This window comes from Gallus gallus, chromosome 24, assembly GCF_016699485.2.
Source record: "Gallus gallus isolate bGalGal1 chromosome 24, bGalGal1.mat.broiler.GRCg7b, whole genome shotgun sequence".
Classification (NCBI taxonomy): domain Eukaryota; kingdom Metazoa; phylum Chordata; class Aves; order Galliformes; family Phasianidae; genus Gallus; species Gallus gallus.
Window position 1 is genome coordinate 244,122 of NC_052555.1, and position 14,504 is coordinate 258,625.

Sequence of the window (14,504 nt, forward strand, 5' to 3'; positions counted from 1 at the left end):
ATTCCTCACAAGCTTCATGAAAATGGGTACAGCTGGGACAGGTGGGGCAAAGCTTGCAATAGGGAGAGAAGAGGCTTTCTGTTACACTGATGGTGAAGGGGGAAGAGAAAATATTTGTGGTGTATGTGGGGGGCATGCTTGGGAAGGCACATGGAACATGACATGCATGGGAGTATGCATGGAGTGCACTCAGCAACGTGCGTGGGAATGTGCATAGGAATGTGCACGGAGTCTGCATGGGAGTGTGCACAGAAAGTGCACAAAGCACGCACTGGGTGTGCATGAAGCATGCATGGGAGTGTGCGTGGAGTGTGCATGGGAGCTGTGAGCATGCCTGGGAGTGTGAATGGGGACTCGAGGCATGCAAGGGAGCGTGCACAGAAACTGGGAGTGTGCAAGGGAGTGTGCATGGGGGCACAGAAGAAGCATACAGTAAAAGAACCTGAGGATGGGAGCCTACATAGCAGCGTGCACGACAACGAGCAGCAGAGCGTGCACAGCAGCACGTGTGCCTGGCAGCGCGCAGGGAGCGTGCCCGGGAGACACTCCAAGCACACCACTGCAGCCAGAAAAGCCACAGACCGAAGGAGAAATGTGTGAAACTTGTGGAAGAAAAACAGAAAGTTGTTTTGCAGGAAGATTTTTTTTTAAAAGGGGAAAAAAAAAAAAAAGAGAAGCAGCAGCATTGCCATTTTTGAGTGCTGTAATGGGACAAAGGCAGTGCAACGAAGACCCTGAGGTAACAGTTTATTCTCCCTTGAAGCCCCAGCAAAAGGGACAGTGATTTTCCTGGGCTGTCTCTCTGGAAAATGATTTAGCTGAGTGACAGTGCAAGGTAATGAGTGTTGCTTAATTGGGTCACCATTAACATAAATGCAGCGAGTGCCAAGGAGTTAATGGTGATTAACCAGGTGCTAAATGGGTGCCACATGAAAAGCTCTGAAGTTTTCCTGCAAGATGCCCCCAAACCTGCAACGCAATGGGACTCCATTCCTATTCAGCCTCAAAAATGCTGCCAAAGGCCCCAGCACCCAAAGTCCCCCGCACCACTCTGGGGATCCAAAGCCCTGCTCCAAGTTTTGCAGCCCATCAGCCCCAACACACGCTTTGCAGTAGTGGCAGAGACGTGGCATGGCCAGCAGCACCCCGCACAGCACAGCACGGCCGGCAGCACCCCGCACAGCACAGCGCCTCGCCGGGGCCGCAGCAGATAATTAATTCGCAAGCAGTGTTTGGCTCCTGCGACTCCCGTGTTTTCTTTGGTAGCGGAGTGGAAAGGTTTATTTAGCCGGCAGCGGATCCACAAACATTCCCCTATCCTGCAGGGAGAGCCATGCCAACCGAAAGGAGATTTAATTAGCAAAATCTCGTTAGGCAAACGAAATTATCCGTAAGACAATACTCCTCTGGACAGGGGGTATGATTAAACAAAGCCATTAATTGAGAAAGGAACTCCAGCAGCTCCATCGCTGCGGTTCGCCTCTTTGAGGTGGGGATGGGGTCGGGGCGATGGTGGGGTCCCCCCGGGGCACCAAATGCACAGCGGGGATGGGACCTTCTGCATCCACTGCTGCTCACCCCGAGGGCCGCCCTGCAGAATGCGAACCCCGCCCTCCCACCGCCCCAGTTGGTGAGCGCCAACCCAACGCGATTTCATGTCTTTTTTGCACCAAAAAAAAGGAAAAGGAAGAGCATATTTAGGAGCCACACTGCCACTCATGATGCTGTTTCTGGCGATTTTAAGAATAGTGTGGAAATATTTCACGTTTTTGCCTGCAGAGGTTTCACCAGGAAGGTTTGCTCGGCGCACGGGGAGGTGATGGCAGCGGCACAGAGATGCGCGGCACGACGGGGAGAGCTGAGCTGACGGTACCATGAGCTGCACTTCATAACTCGCCATGATTTAGGATGTGCTGTCCTAACAGCCGGCGGGAGGAGAGGACGGGGACACGGCCGTTCTCTTAACCTTTTGCTTTATTAGTGCATTATGGTGCGACCTATAAAAAGCATCAATTCATGGCTCCGTTTTCCAGGAAGTACTCCGGGATCGTTTTAAATAAAAAAAAAAAAACTCATAAAAATAGGTACCCAGCACAGCCACGGGTTTATATATAGCCGGGCGGTGCTTCTCATTTTATGACTCTTGTTCATCAGGGATTGCCAAAGTCGCTCACCTCCAGCAATACATCCAAGGGGGGAAAAGGAGGAATCCCTGAAAGGAAAGCATCTCCCCGCAGCGCCAACAGGTGCAGGGCAAAGACTCCCCCAAAATGAGTAAATTCGTGGCCAACCCAACGCAGCAACCTGCTCCCTTTGGCACTTCTTGACTCCTCCACCTCCATTTCTCAGCTCTTCTGTAACGGGGATTTTTTTTCCCATTCATTCCCAAGCAATGCTCAGAGGAGAACACCACCAATGCAGGGAACACCCCAAAACGTGGGTGTTCTCACACCCACCACTCTTCCATCATCAACACTTGCTTCCATCACCACCACCATCAACCCTCCCGAGCAGAGTATGACCACTTCCCATTTCCCACAGATGTCTTTGGGGAATTTGCCTCCCTCTGTGCAAAGAAGTGCAAACCATCACCCGGCTCCATGGGATCGTACAGTCTTGTTGGCAGTCGTTGGGGCAGCTGCTGGGGATGGACTTTTACACCCGATGCACCCCAAGGAATGACCCACGTGATGCCGGTGGGTAATTCAGCTACCCCAATTAAGCCTTAGAGCACCTCCGGTCAAGAGCAGGTGGCTGCAGCACAGCACGGTGAGAAAGGGCAATCTGGGGCTTTTTGCTAAAATTCGAGCCAAAGAGGGTTGGAAGGTTTGCAAATGTTGCAAACAGTGCACTCATTGCTCTTCAGCAGCATCTTTTAATTATAAAAACTGAAATGCTCTACGATTCCAGGGAGACAAGGGCAGCAAAGCCGGCATTTCCATGGGCATTTCCATGGGCAATGTAGCAGAAAGCTGTGTGCAGTGCAGGGATGCTCCGCTCAGCACCAACCCCGGCTATTTTTGGGTGCCCACAGCAAAAGGACTCCGTTTCCAACAGCAATGCCATGCAGGGGGCACAGCACTGTGCGGGATGGGCTGCGCTCACAGGGAGCCAACCAGGAACAGAAATAAACACAGTTCAGGTTTCAGCCGACGCAAAGGGAAAGAAACACCCACGCTGCTCTGGGAGGTGTTTGTTAGAGGAGAGGGGAGAGTGGCGATATCTGAGCCCCCTGTGGAGGGGCAGATCCCAGAGCTGGAGGAGTGGTGTGAATCTGGGTGGGGAAAGCCATAAGTGTGGTCCCACAGCTGCAGGAGCAGAGCCTGAGCCACCAGGTGCCGGCTGGCAGCTGGTCCACGAGCATCCCCCAAATCACAGCATGCCCCAAAACAGAGCACCCCCAAATCACAGCACCCCCAGAGCTGCAGGGCAGCTCCCTGGCTCAGAACAGAACTCCCTTCTGGGGCACTGCAGAAGGCAGAAACCATCATACACCCCAATTCCCCATTCCAACTTAGGGCGGAAGCACCTTGCCCCCAGGAGTCCCACTGGTCAGCCATGTGTCCCTGGGTTGTCCCCAGCAGAGGTCACCGCCCCCCGCTGATGAGAAGCAAACCCAGCTCTAATGAGGGCTAACGAGGACGAGAGGATCCCTGCTCAGAAGAGGTTATTTATACCGTTGATTACAAAGCTGAAGGTGCTCTCATCAGAACTGATTTTTGTAGACATCACCAAAGATCCCACGAGGAGCACAGCACCTGATGCTGCCATCACTGCAAACGTCTGCCACATTCACCACACTCCCACCTCCTGGCTCCGTCTGAGTTCAGAGCAAACTATCTGCATTCTCCCTGCACGCGAAAGGTTTTCCTTTTAGGCCTGCCTATGGGATTTCAATGTAGAAGGCAGATGTGGAGTTTTGGGAAGGACCCCAAGGCTCAGTTCCCCACCACCGGGTCTCCTCAAGGCAGCACTGACTGCACAAAAAACCCTGATGCTGCTGAATCAAAATAAAAACAGCCACAGTGAGAGGAGGGCAAAGCACTGAGCATTTTGGGGGGGGAGGAACAGGAAAATAAGAAAGCAGCCACCTCTCCTCTGGGGCTTCCAGATCCTGGGGTCTTCAGTTCTGGTTTGGTACCCAGAAGGGATGCTCATGGGTCTGGGTGCCCCACAGCACCTCTGGGCACCCCTCCACTGCTGCTCATTATGGTGCTGTGCTATGGGGCTTTGCTAATTTGGTGAAACTTCAAGGTTCTTTGCTGGGATCTGGCACAGGTCTGGGCACCATCCTGCTGTTGGCAACGCAGGGGGTACATTGGTTCTCTGCTAATTAGAGCACCCTGTGAGGATCTCTGCTAATTTGTTTGCCCTCCTGGGACTTTCAGCTTGGAATTTCACTGATGTGGGTACCAGCAAGGATCTGTGGTGATGTGCCCACCCTGCCAGGACCACTGCCCTTGTGGCTGTGCCCACTGTGGGACATTATGCAGACCCATGGGTGATGCACCGAGAAACTGAGGGGGTTGCTCCCATCCAATGGGCCACCCAAAACAACCCCAAAACCACCCCATAACCACCCCAAAGCCTGCAAGGAGCACAGTGCAGCGCATTTCCCATTGCGGGGCACCCTGAGGCCCTCCCACCACTCTCCACCCCACACTCTTGTTTTGCTAATTGTACAAACCTAATGGGGGAAGGCACCGGCAAAAAAGGGTAATGGCCATCAGGCCAGCAATAAAACACAACTAATGGTCCGTGGGAAGGAATCATGTCCACTTAACACCAGCTCTGAAACTAATAGAATAATGGCACACCAATGGGCTGCGCTGTGCTCACACTGCTCCAATGGCAAAGCCACGTTCTGCCCCAATATTTCGGGTAATCACACGAGCATCCCTCGTCTGTGCAGAGAAATACTGACCGGTGTTGGGCTTATTCAGGCTTTTTGGGGTGTTCTATTTTGCTATCCAGTAGAAATGTAAATGTTTTGGTGGGGTTTCTGCTCGCTCTAAAGAAAAATTGGGTGTGTGAGCCCTTTCCTGCGGGGAGGGGTTGGGAAATGCACATTTCTCCTTTAGGAGAGAAAAAACAGCACGAAAAACCATTGCTCAGAAACTGTCAGCGTGACCAAAGCCCTTAAATTCCAGGAAAACCAGGATTAAAAGCGGATGTGGAGTATTTACCAGGGGTTGTGTAAATAGAGACGCGACACGGCCAGGGATGTCACTGCACTCTGAAACATCCCAAGTATGGGATGCACTGTGCAAATCAGAGCTTTCCGCTGCCCCAACATCAGCACATGGGGAAAAACAGAATTTTTCTTAGTGCTGTTGGGCTCCCTTCCAACACATCCCAGCGAGCTGCCATCCCCGTCAACTCTCGCTAAGGAATTACCAGACATATTTTTGACGTGGTGGAATGGACATCCTTCCATGTTGGCCACTGGCAAACCCAACGCTGCTTCTTCCCAGTGGGAACACCTGCCTTCTTCCCCCAGAATGCCGAGGGAGCAACAGCAGCGTGCTCACATTGCAACGGAGGCAGGAGGAGCACGGAACAGGGGGATGCTCACTCTGCATGCTGGATTTAGGATTTCCCAATGGAGAGCAGCACAGTTCCCCCACACCACTCATTCCCACCACCAGTCCTGCTGCTGTGATTTCCCCCAGACTGAGCCAGGAGTAAAGGCCCCTGCCTGGAAAAACATCTTTCCTTTTGCATTTTACCTTCCAAGGACCAGAACAGTGCTTTTTCCCTTAAATGCAGGCTGGGAGCCCAACCACACACCTCACCCCAGGCTCAGCCCCATGGCTGTGCCACAGCGCAGCTATTTTAAGGCAGCAGTGGGGCTTGGCCGAGATAGTGTTTCACCAACAAATTCTCCAGGTTTCATGTGACATCACTCAGCAGTCCTAAAATAAATGGGCAAACCCTCCCCTGTTTGACCACCAGAAATAGCACCAGTGCTACATACAGTAACCCAAAGGGTTTCTATGGCTGGCTCTTCTTGCTGCAGCGAGAGGAGCTCCAAATGCATTAAGATTTGGCCAAATGCTGAATGTTGGCTCATTACAGGTCTGAGGAATGGGGCAGTGGATTGGAACTAAAGCTGGGAATGGGGAATGTTGCCTCTGGATGGAATTGGGATGGGGTCGGATTCCTCCTCAAAGTGTGGGTTTGACCCCTTAACCCCTAAAGTTGGCTTTGCTCCAGCACTTCTGTGAGCCCCGCTGGTTTGAGTTTATCTAGGGAGATTTGGTGGGGTTCCTTCAGTAACACAGAACTCCGGCACAAGTAGCAAAAGCTGCCAGAATGCCCCAAAAATGGGGTCAGAAGTGGATTCCCCACCCTGCAGCAGCTCAGAGCGTCACCCACAGCTCCAGTGCCCAACACAACATGAAGAGAATGTAGATGGGGAACTGCCCTGTGTTGCATTCTCTGGTTTCATCATTTGCAAAGAGACTGGGTGGAAAAATCTCAGACTGCACACAGAGACCAGCGAATATCCCACTGAACGAGAGGAGCGGTCAGGTGGCATTTGTCCATCCACCACCCCCAGCCCCAAAGCAGAATCACGCGGATCCATCCTTTGCACCAAACCCAAATCCCCCACCCCACTCCCAGCACATTTTGCTCGGTTGTGCACAAGCCCAGACTTGTCTTCTGCAAACACTGGGGCAAAACATTTGCTTTCTGGAAGGATGTGCAACAGCAGCACTGCAAAAGCGGCTCTGCGTCACCACGTCGGTGCTTTTCCCCAAAAATCCCCTTTTTCCTCCCAAATTGCCTCCCACGTGGCACCGCCGTGGTGCTCGGGGTCACCAACCCAGGAGTGGCACCATGCGGTCCCCCCCTGCCCCCGGGAAGGGGCAGTATTTATAGCCCCACTCTCATCCTCGCCGCCCCGATTAATTAAATTAGTACAAAGGAGGGTTTGTTGAGCGCTCCCGGCCTCGGCCAAGGCGGGCTGCAAACAGGAAACAAAGGGTTTAATTCTGTCTGGTTTCATGAAGGGTGCTGTGTGTCCCGGCCCAGTGCTGGAGCGGGGCCAAACTGCTGCCCCTCTGGCTCACACCAGAGTGGGGGGGGGCAAAATGCACCATCAGCCCCCAGGGGCAACATGGCGGGCTCTGCAAAGGGGTGTTTGCAATGGGAGCTTTGCGAATGGGCGCTCTGCAACGAGGGCGCTGGAAACAGGGCGCTGCAAATGGGGGCTCTGCAAAAACATTGATGCAAATGAGGCTTTGCAAGATGGGTGTTTGCAAAAGGGGTGTTTCGAATTGAGCTCTAAAATGGGGGGCTTTGCAAAGCGGGTGTTTGTAATGGCGGCTTTACAAAGAGGGTAATAGAAATGCGGCTTTGCAGAGGGAGCAGTGGAAAGGAGGTCTTTGCAACAGGGGCTTTGCAATGGGGTTTGCAAAGTTGGGTGCTATAAAGGGAGCTTTGCAAAGGGGTATTGGAAAAGGTGTGTTGGAGTGATGGCTTTGCAAAGGGAATGTTTGCAATGGGGGCTTTGCACAGGGGGTTTGCAAAGAAAGTTTGCAAGGGTGGCTTTGCTTAAAGAGTTTGCAAAGTTGGGTGCTGTAAAGGGAGTTCTGCAAAGGGACATGCTATAAGAGAGGTTTGTAAAAAGAGCATTGCAAAAGGGGACTCTGCAAAGGGAACATGACGAAGAGGGCTCTGCAAACCTCACCTGGGAGATTGCTCACCTCTGCCACCCACTCAGTGGTGTGATGCAAAGGCTGGGGTGCTGGTTTGGGTGCTTCCTTTGAAAAAAAAGACTGAGTTCAAGAAAAAGAGGAAAATTCAACAAGCATGCCTACAGCTTCTATTGGAGGAGCAGCTTGGTGCATGGCTGGTTAGGAAGTTGCAGGAGGAAGGTTTGCAAGGATGAGAAACCACTGCTTTGTTTTGCAAACTCTGTTTTGCAGCAAAACTCAACGCAGGAGTGGGGACAGAGGCACTACTGCTGGGTGTGCTGAGCCCCCCCCAGCTCGCGGCACGCATGCTGCAAGCAGCAGGACGGAGATGATGCTCTGAGCCCATGCAATTAATTCAGAGTGTGGAATGCACGATGCATGCAGATAACAGCCCCGGCCCCCGGGATGCTCCCGGCCCCACAAGCAGATCCCAGCAGGAAGGGCTGCAGGGAGCGATGTGATCCCACCTTGAGATAACCTTGGCCATCCCCTGGGTGCTCAGCACTGGAGCAGCCCGCTCACTTCACAGTGGGACTTGCTGTATCTGTCCTCCAGCTCTAGTCTTTGGGATGCTTAAAAGTGGATAAATGTTGGGGGGAAACAAAAACTTTGTGTCTTGGAGTCTGCTTGCATAGGGTAGATGAGGAGAGTGAAGGACATAAACTGGAAAAGGTTTAGGGTGGATTCAGAGAAGGCGGCCTAATGGGGGGCATTGGTTGGGCTGAGGCAGAATGGGACATAAAGACTGGCAGCACCTCTGGGGGGAACAGTGATGGGGTAAAGTCACCCCAAACCAGGGGAGCATCGCTGAGGTCCCGCAGTGTCCCCACTAAAATCCCGAAGGATCCCCAGGCAGCGCCGCTGAGATCCCATCGCACTCCTGGGGCACAGTGGGCTGTGCTTGAGCAGCTGATAGGGGTTTTAATTACCAGCTCATTAGGAGAAGTGCAGATAGCAACCCACCTGTGTAACGCCCTCCAAAGGGATGGTGACTCACACACACCAAAGGACCCGGCTTTGGGTTTTCTACCTCCGAATCAATCACCCACTCTGTCCCTAACAGACAAGGACAGCAACCTCTGGGCAGACACATTCTGGTCCCTCCGAGGACTTTGGCCAGATGGGATCTCCTTGAGACTGAGATACTTTAGTTTGTTGGATGGAGCTGATGGAGCAGCCAACCTCACACCATTGCAATGGGGCTGCAGGATGCTGCGAGGGCAAACACTGAAACCCCAAAATGTGCCAGAAAGTCAATTTTGGGGACGGACAAGGAAAAAATGTAAAGCTTGAAAGGAGAAAAATGAGAAGTTCCCCCCTTGGGCAGCACTGGATCACCCGGGGCACAAAGCAGGGCACGGCGGGCGGAGGGCTGCGGCTCACAGCCCTGCGGTGGGAATCGGATGGGATGAGGCAGTGCTGCCCCAACGCAGCCCTGCGAGCTGGGAGCGGTGCTTCCAACCACAGTAAGGGCTTTGCAAACCTATACAGTGCCTTCCGACAAAGCGAGGCATCCAAACCCACCCAGCAGCACGGGATGATGTGCAGCAACAGCAAGAACACCTTCCGATTTCGGGGGGGATTTCAGGTCAGCTTCCCGAGCCCAGGCGATGCGATTTTAATGCCCCAAATCCTGGCTTTGAAAGCGAAATAAAACACATTGCCCGCAACGCTTCCACCCCCGCCTGGGATTTTCGGATATCCACCTCATGTCCATTAACCCCCATTCTGCCCCGCTGCCATTCCTCACTGCGCTCCAACAGCTTTATGGAGGGTACAAAGGCAGACATTGTGGCCGAGGGACGCAGAACAGAGCCGCGCGCGCCGAAAAAATGTGGTTTTGGTTATAACTATTTTCATAGTTTTTGCAACACCTTATTAAAGTTGAAAGCTGCGCACAGAACGGAGCTGGTGGCACCTTCCTAAGGCGCTCCCATCGCAGTGCACTGCAGCGGCCCTTCCGAGTTTGGGAAGGGCTGGGACGCAGGTTGGGATATGGGATGGGACGCAGGTTGGGATATGGGATGGGACGTGGGCGGGGATGCAGGCTGGGATGGGATTCGGGCCGTGGGGTTACAGCTTCCCGGCGGGGTGCAGGGATTTGGGCTGAGGGGATCTGCACGCAGCCGCACACGGCCCTTCCCTGCACTCCCACTGCCTTTTGCTGCACGATGCCCACCTGGTGCTGCGGGATGCGAACAGGCAGGGCTGGAGCTGGGAGCAGTTCTCCGGGTCTCCCCAGAATTCCCAGTGCAGGGTTGGCTCGGGGCGATTTCGCTCCCGCACTCACAGAGGGGCGGTGAGCGTCGGCCCGGCGCTCCGGCAGCATCTGCATCTCGTTAGCAGCGCGCATCGCCCCAGCAGCGATGACCAGAAGGCACTCTTTGCCCTTTTTTTTAAATGGAAAGAAGAATCCCTGCTGCACCAGACGCAGCCCCGCACCTCACAGAGCGGACCGACACCAACCGAAGTTTATCAGCGCGCGCTGGAGCCCAACAGGAGGTTATTGGCAGAGGAGGGGAGGGGGGAGCGCGGAGCCAAGGCCGAATTCCCGTCGTATTGACACAGCTGCGGGGCCGTCCCACTCCAGCTGTGCTTTGGGGCCGTCCCGTGGGATTCTCCCCGGGATTTTCCACCTGGAGCATCCCCCGGCGCCGCGTCCCTGCCAGGATTAAGCCCATTTCCCCGCAGTGCTGCCGTGTTGAGGAGGAATCTTCACATTCTGGGCTAATGATGCCGCAAAATAATTTTTTTCTAATTAGCGGCCATTTGTTCGTAACGGGATTCCAATTGCAATCCTCATTAGGGGAAAAGCTGCTCCGCGCTCAGCCCTCTCTGTGAGACGTTCCCCACAACAGCCACCAGTGGGGATGCGAACAGCTGCAACTTAACCCCAACCCCAGAGCTTGACCCAAAAACACCACCAAAAAAGCACGAATTGGACCCAAAAAGTGCAATCAGAGAGCAGAGAGCAGCGGCGCTCAGACAAAACCTGTGATACCAAAATGCTTTTTTCCCCCAGAGAGCACCAATCTTTTGGGCTTTTTGCACAGCAGAACTTTGGAAAACTATGGGAAAATGCATTTTGTTGTTTGCATTCGGTGCTTCTGCAAGGGAAGAAACAGCAAAACCGCAGCACAGAGATCCAAGAGGGCACTCAGCCCCAAAACCCAAAGTTGGACATTTTCAATCAGCGCTTCCACTGCAGCACCACTTGGAGCCCCATGTTTCTACACCGCGCTTTTATGCACCACCTCCAACCTCCCCATCCGCCCTGGGGTGGGGAACCCCACCCCAACCTCTGTCAAAAAGTACTTTCAGCCACGGCGTTGTAGCAGTGCAGGGAAGTCCTGGGGAAAGCCGACCCCATGGCACTGCGCTGCGCTCTGCTCACCTACACCTGCGCATCGGCCACGGCTGGGGGTCGGACGCCGAATTCCTGCAGGTCTCCGGGGGTTGGGACGGGAGGTGCAGGCGGGCGGCGCGGCAGGGACTGCTCAGCCATCAGAAGGTTCCCTGGGAAAGCAAAAAAAACTGCAAAGTGAGGAGGTTTGGTCAGGGCTGGAGCTTCTAAGCCAGCAATACTGCAATAGGAACGCGGACATTAACGCCGGAACGTGGACTGAAGTGTGACCGAAACTTAATATATGAATTAAAATGTGAATTAAAATGTGGTTTGGGTGCAACAGCAGGGAAATGCGGGGTCCGTCCCCCGCTGCTGCCTGCACCAGTACTCCCTACCCATAATTAGATGTGGTCAATTAACTTCTGCCCCTAATAATAAGGGAAACCTCAGCAGGAGGAGTTGGGTAAATAGGGAGTGGGAGGAAAATGGGGGGAATCCCGATGCCTCCCTCCACCCACCCCAAAGGGCTGGAATGTGCCCCTCCTACAGGCATTATTTGGGTTTTGTGCCTCAATCAGCCCCAAAACAGTCCCAAAATGGGGATTTTTGTGTTTTCTTTAAAAAGGGGCTGAGAAATAAAACCCAAAACTTGGGAAAACACAGCAGGGAAAGTTTCAATGAAGCGAGGAAAATAAATGATAAAAACCCCAAAAGAGGCTGGGAGCCCCAGTCTACATCCCCAGACATCTGTTATGGGGCCAATACTCAAACAAAGAGCAGAGACACAAACCTTGGGGAGGGGAGCGGGCGTGCAGAGGGGCAAAACGATGCAAAAACGGTGTGTTCCACCCTTTCAGCCCTAGGTTGGTGGTTGGCCGGGGGTGCTGGCACTGAGCAGGGTGGGTGCTTTTGGGGTGGTGCTCCCGAGCCCTATGTGTTACTCCAAGGGTGCACTCCAAGTGCACTGCAATGGGATGGAGGGATTGCAATGGGCTGGGGGGACGGCAAGCAGCTGAGGGGTGTTGCAAAGAGCTGAGGGGTTGCAATGGGCCAGGGGGAATTCCAACGGGTTGGCGTGCCTGCACGCAGCTGGAGTGCTTTGCAATGGGACGGGGGATATTGCAAGCAGCAAGGATGCATTGCAAAGAACTGGGGGGCTGCAGGCTGCTGAGTGCACGGCAAAGGACAGGGGACTGCAATGGGTCAGGGGAACTGCAAAGTGACTGGGGGGCATTGCAAAGGGCCAGGAAGGACTGAAATGGCTTTGGGGGAGGGCAGGCTACTGGGATGCACTGCAACGGGCAGGGGGAAAGATTGCAAGAGACTGAGGGGCTGCATGCAGCTGGGGGTGCATCGCGGTGGGCCGTTGGGTAACGCAAGCAGCCGGGGTGCACTGCAACGGGCCGAGCAGGCTGCAGGCTGCCGGGATGCACTGCAAAGAACTGAGGGACTGCAACGGGTCAGGGCAACCGCACGCAGCTGGAGCGCGCTGCAACGGGATGGGGGGCAACGCAGCCCCCTGGGGGGGATTGCAACGGGCCGGGGGAAGATCGCGGCGGGCTGCAGGGACCGCGAGCAGCCGGGGTGCATTGCACGAGGCTGGGGGGCTGCAACGGGCCGAGCTGGGGCACGCAAACCGCCGGAGGGATCACGAGGGCCCCCCAGGGTTACAACCGCCGGGAGGGAACGCGCCGAGCCGGAGCGCACCGCGGCCCCCCCGGGGAACGGCCCCATCGGCGCGAGCACCGCACGCGGCCGGAGAGCACCGCACGGCCGCACAGCGTTGCAACGACCGGGGGAGGGGGAAGGGAAGGGAGGCGGGGGGTGAGGGGGAGGGGGGGTCACATTCCGGTCCCCCGCCGCTATGCACCGCCGCCGGGAGCCGCGCACCGGGAGAGGCGGAGGGGAACGGCGCCGCGAGCGCCGCAGCGGAACGCCAAGTTACTTCCCGCACCGGAGCGCCGACGGGAGGAGGGCGCGGAGGAGCCGCCCGCCGCCGCCCGCCGCACGTGCCCCGGCGCCCGGGGCCGCTTTGTCCGCTCGGCTCCGCCCGCCCCCGCGCGGCGGCCCCGCCGCTGAGTGACAGCGCCTACCTGCCGCCAATCTTCATCACACCGGCACCGGCCTGACAGCGCGCCGCCGCTGCCGCCCGCCCGGCCCCGCCGCGCAGAGCCCCGCCCACCGCCGCGCAGAGCCCCGCCCACCGCCGCGCAGAGCCCCGCCCACCGCCGCGCGCAGCACCGCCCACCGCCGCGCGCAGCACCGCCCGCTTCCCGCCCACGGCCCCGGAGCGGCGCGCGCCGCGCCACGCGCCCGCCCTGCCGCGCTTACAGTGCCGCTCGCGCCGCGCTGCGCCCACGGAGCGGCACCCACCGCGCTGCACCGCCGCGTCCTGCGCCGGCGGCGTTGGGCGCTGCTCGGCGCAGATCGCGGTCGTGGCTGCGCTGGGAGCGCTGAGGGCACCGGCAGTCACTGGAAGCAGTGCGGAAAGCTGGAACAATGGGCGCCGGGGGCAGCGGGAGGGCGCTGGGGGCAGCGGGAGCACCGGGGTGGGCTGCGGACGGTGGCAGCAATGGGCGCTGGGAGCACTGGGAGGGCCTGGAAGTAAACTTCTGAAATTCGGCTTCTTGCTAAAAAAAAAACGCAGCCGGCGCCCCCAGCGCCTCTCGGCTGACGGCTGAGGGTGAGGAGCTGCCTGTGCCCTTTGCTGAGCGGCGCAGGAGGAGCCGAGCCGAGCCGTGCCGGCTGTGCGCCCGGCTGCCCTTCCTCACAAAAATAAAACGAAAGGGGAGAAATGCGCCGAAATTTCTGTTTTCCCATACATTTCCGTATATTTTGACTGCGCCCCACAGAGCCCCGTAAGGCCTGCCACAGTGAGCTGTGGGGGTTCTGTGTTGGTTTGGAGCACAAATCGGGGCTGGGATGCTCACCCCCCTCGTTGCTGTTCACGGGCAGCACCCGGCAGGGCGGCCGTAAAGCCGCGCTCGGCCCCACGCAGGGCCGGGGGAGGGTTGGGGCTCCGGGGCTGTGTAGGATGGGCCGGATGCGCCCAGCTGCACATAAAGCACTCAGCCCACGTGTGAGGGCAGCGGGATCACCGTGCTGGATGCTTAGGGAAGGCGATGGGTTTTCAGCATTCCCTTCCCAGCAGTCCCCTTTGTGTGTATTCTGATCCCCAACACCGCCGTCCGTTCCCAACATTGCAGGGTCGTCCCCCGTCCCAATGACACCGCAGCACCCCATGGCCTACAGCGCCATCTCTGCTGCACCGGCCCGGCCCCGCCGCTTCTGGGACGGGGACCTCAGGTTTGCAGCGGGATGCAGCGCTGCGCACCGCTCTGCAAACGCAGCACCTCATTGGCTCTCACTCCACTCTTTTCCCCTCCCCCCAAATTTCCAGCAGCTCTGTATCAAATACACCCAGATTTGATATCAAGTGCACCCAATTTGATATA

General features: G+C 56.2%; 1 protein-coding gene across 4 annotated transcripts in view; it reads right to left on the reverse strand.

The window, feature by feature from the left end:
- The window catches only part of PKNOX2 (PBX/knotted 1 homeobox 2), a 66,142-nt gene extending 52,913 nt beyond the window's left edge, over window positions 1-13,229 (reverse strand). For 3 of the 4 annotated variants that reach the window (NM_001398296.1, NM_204226.2, NM_001398297.1), the window contains exons 1-2: window positions 13,143-13,229; window positions 11,098-11,219 (exon numbers count right to left, since the gene is read on the reverse strand). The gene's annotated coding sequence lies outside the window, so the exon portion shown is untranslated. Of the gene's footprint in view, window positions 1-11,097; window positions 11,220-11,839 lie in introns of all 4 variants that reach the window. The other variant, XM_015297935.4, reaches the window with a different exon arrangement.
- Between the last annotated feature and the right edge of the window lie 1,275 nt (window positions 13,230-14,504).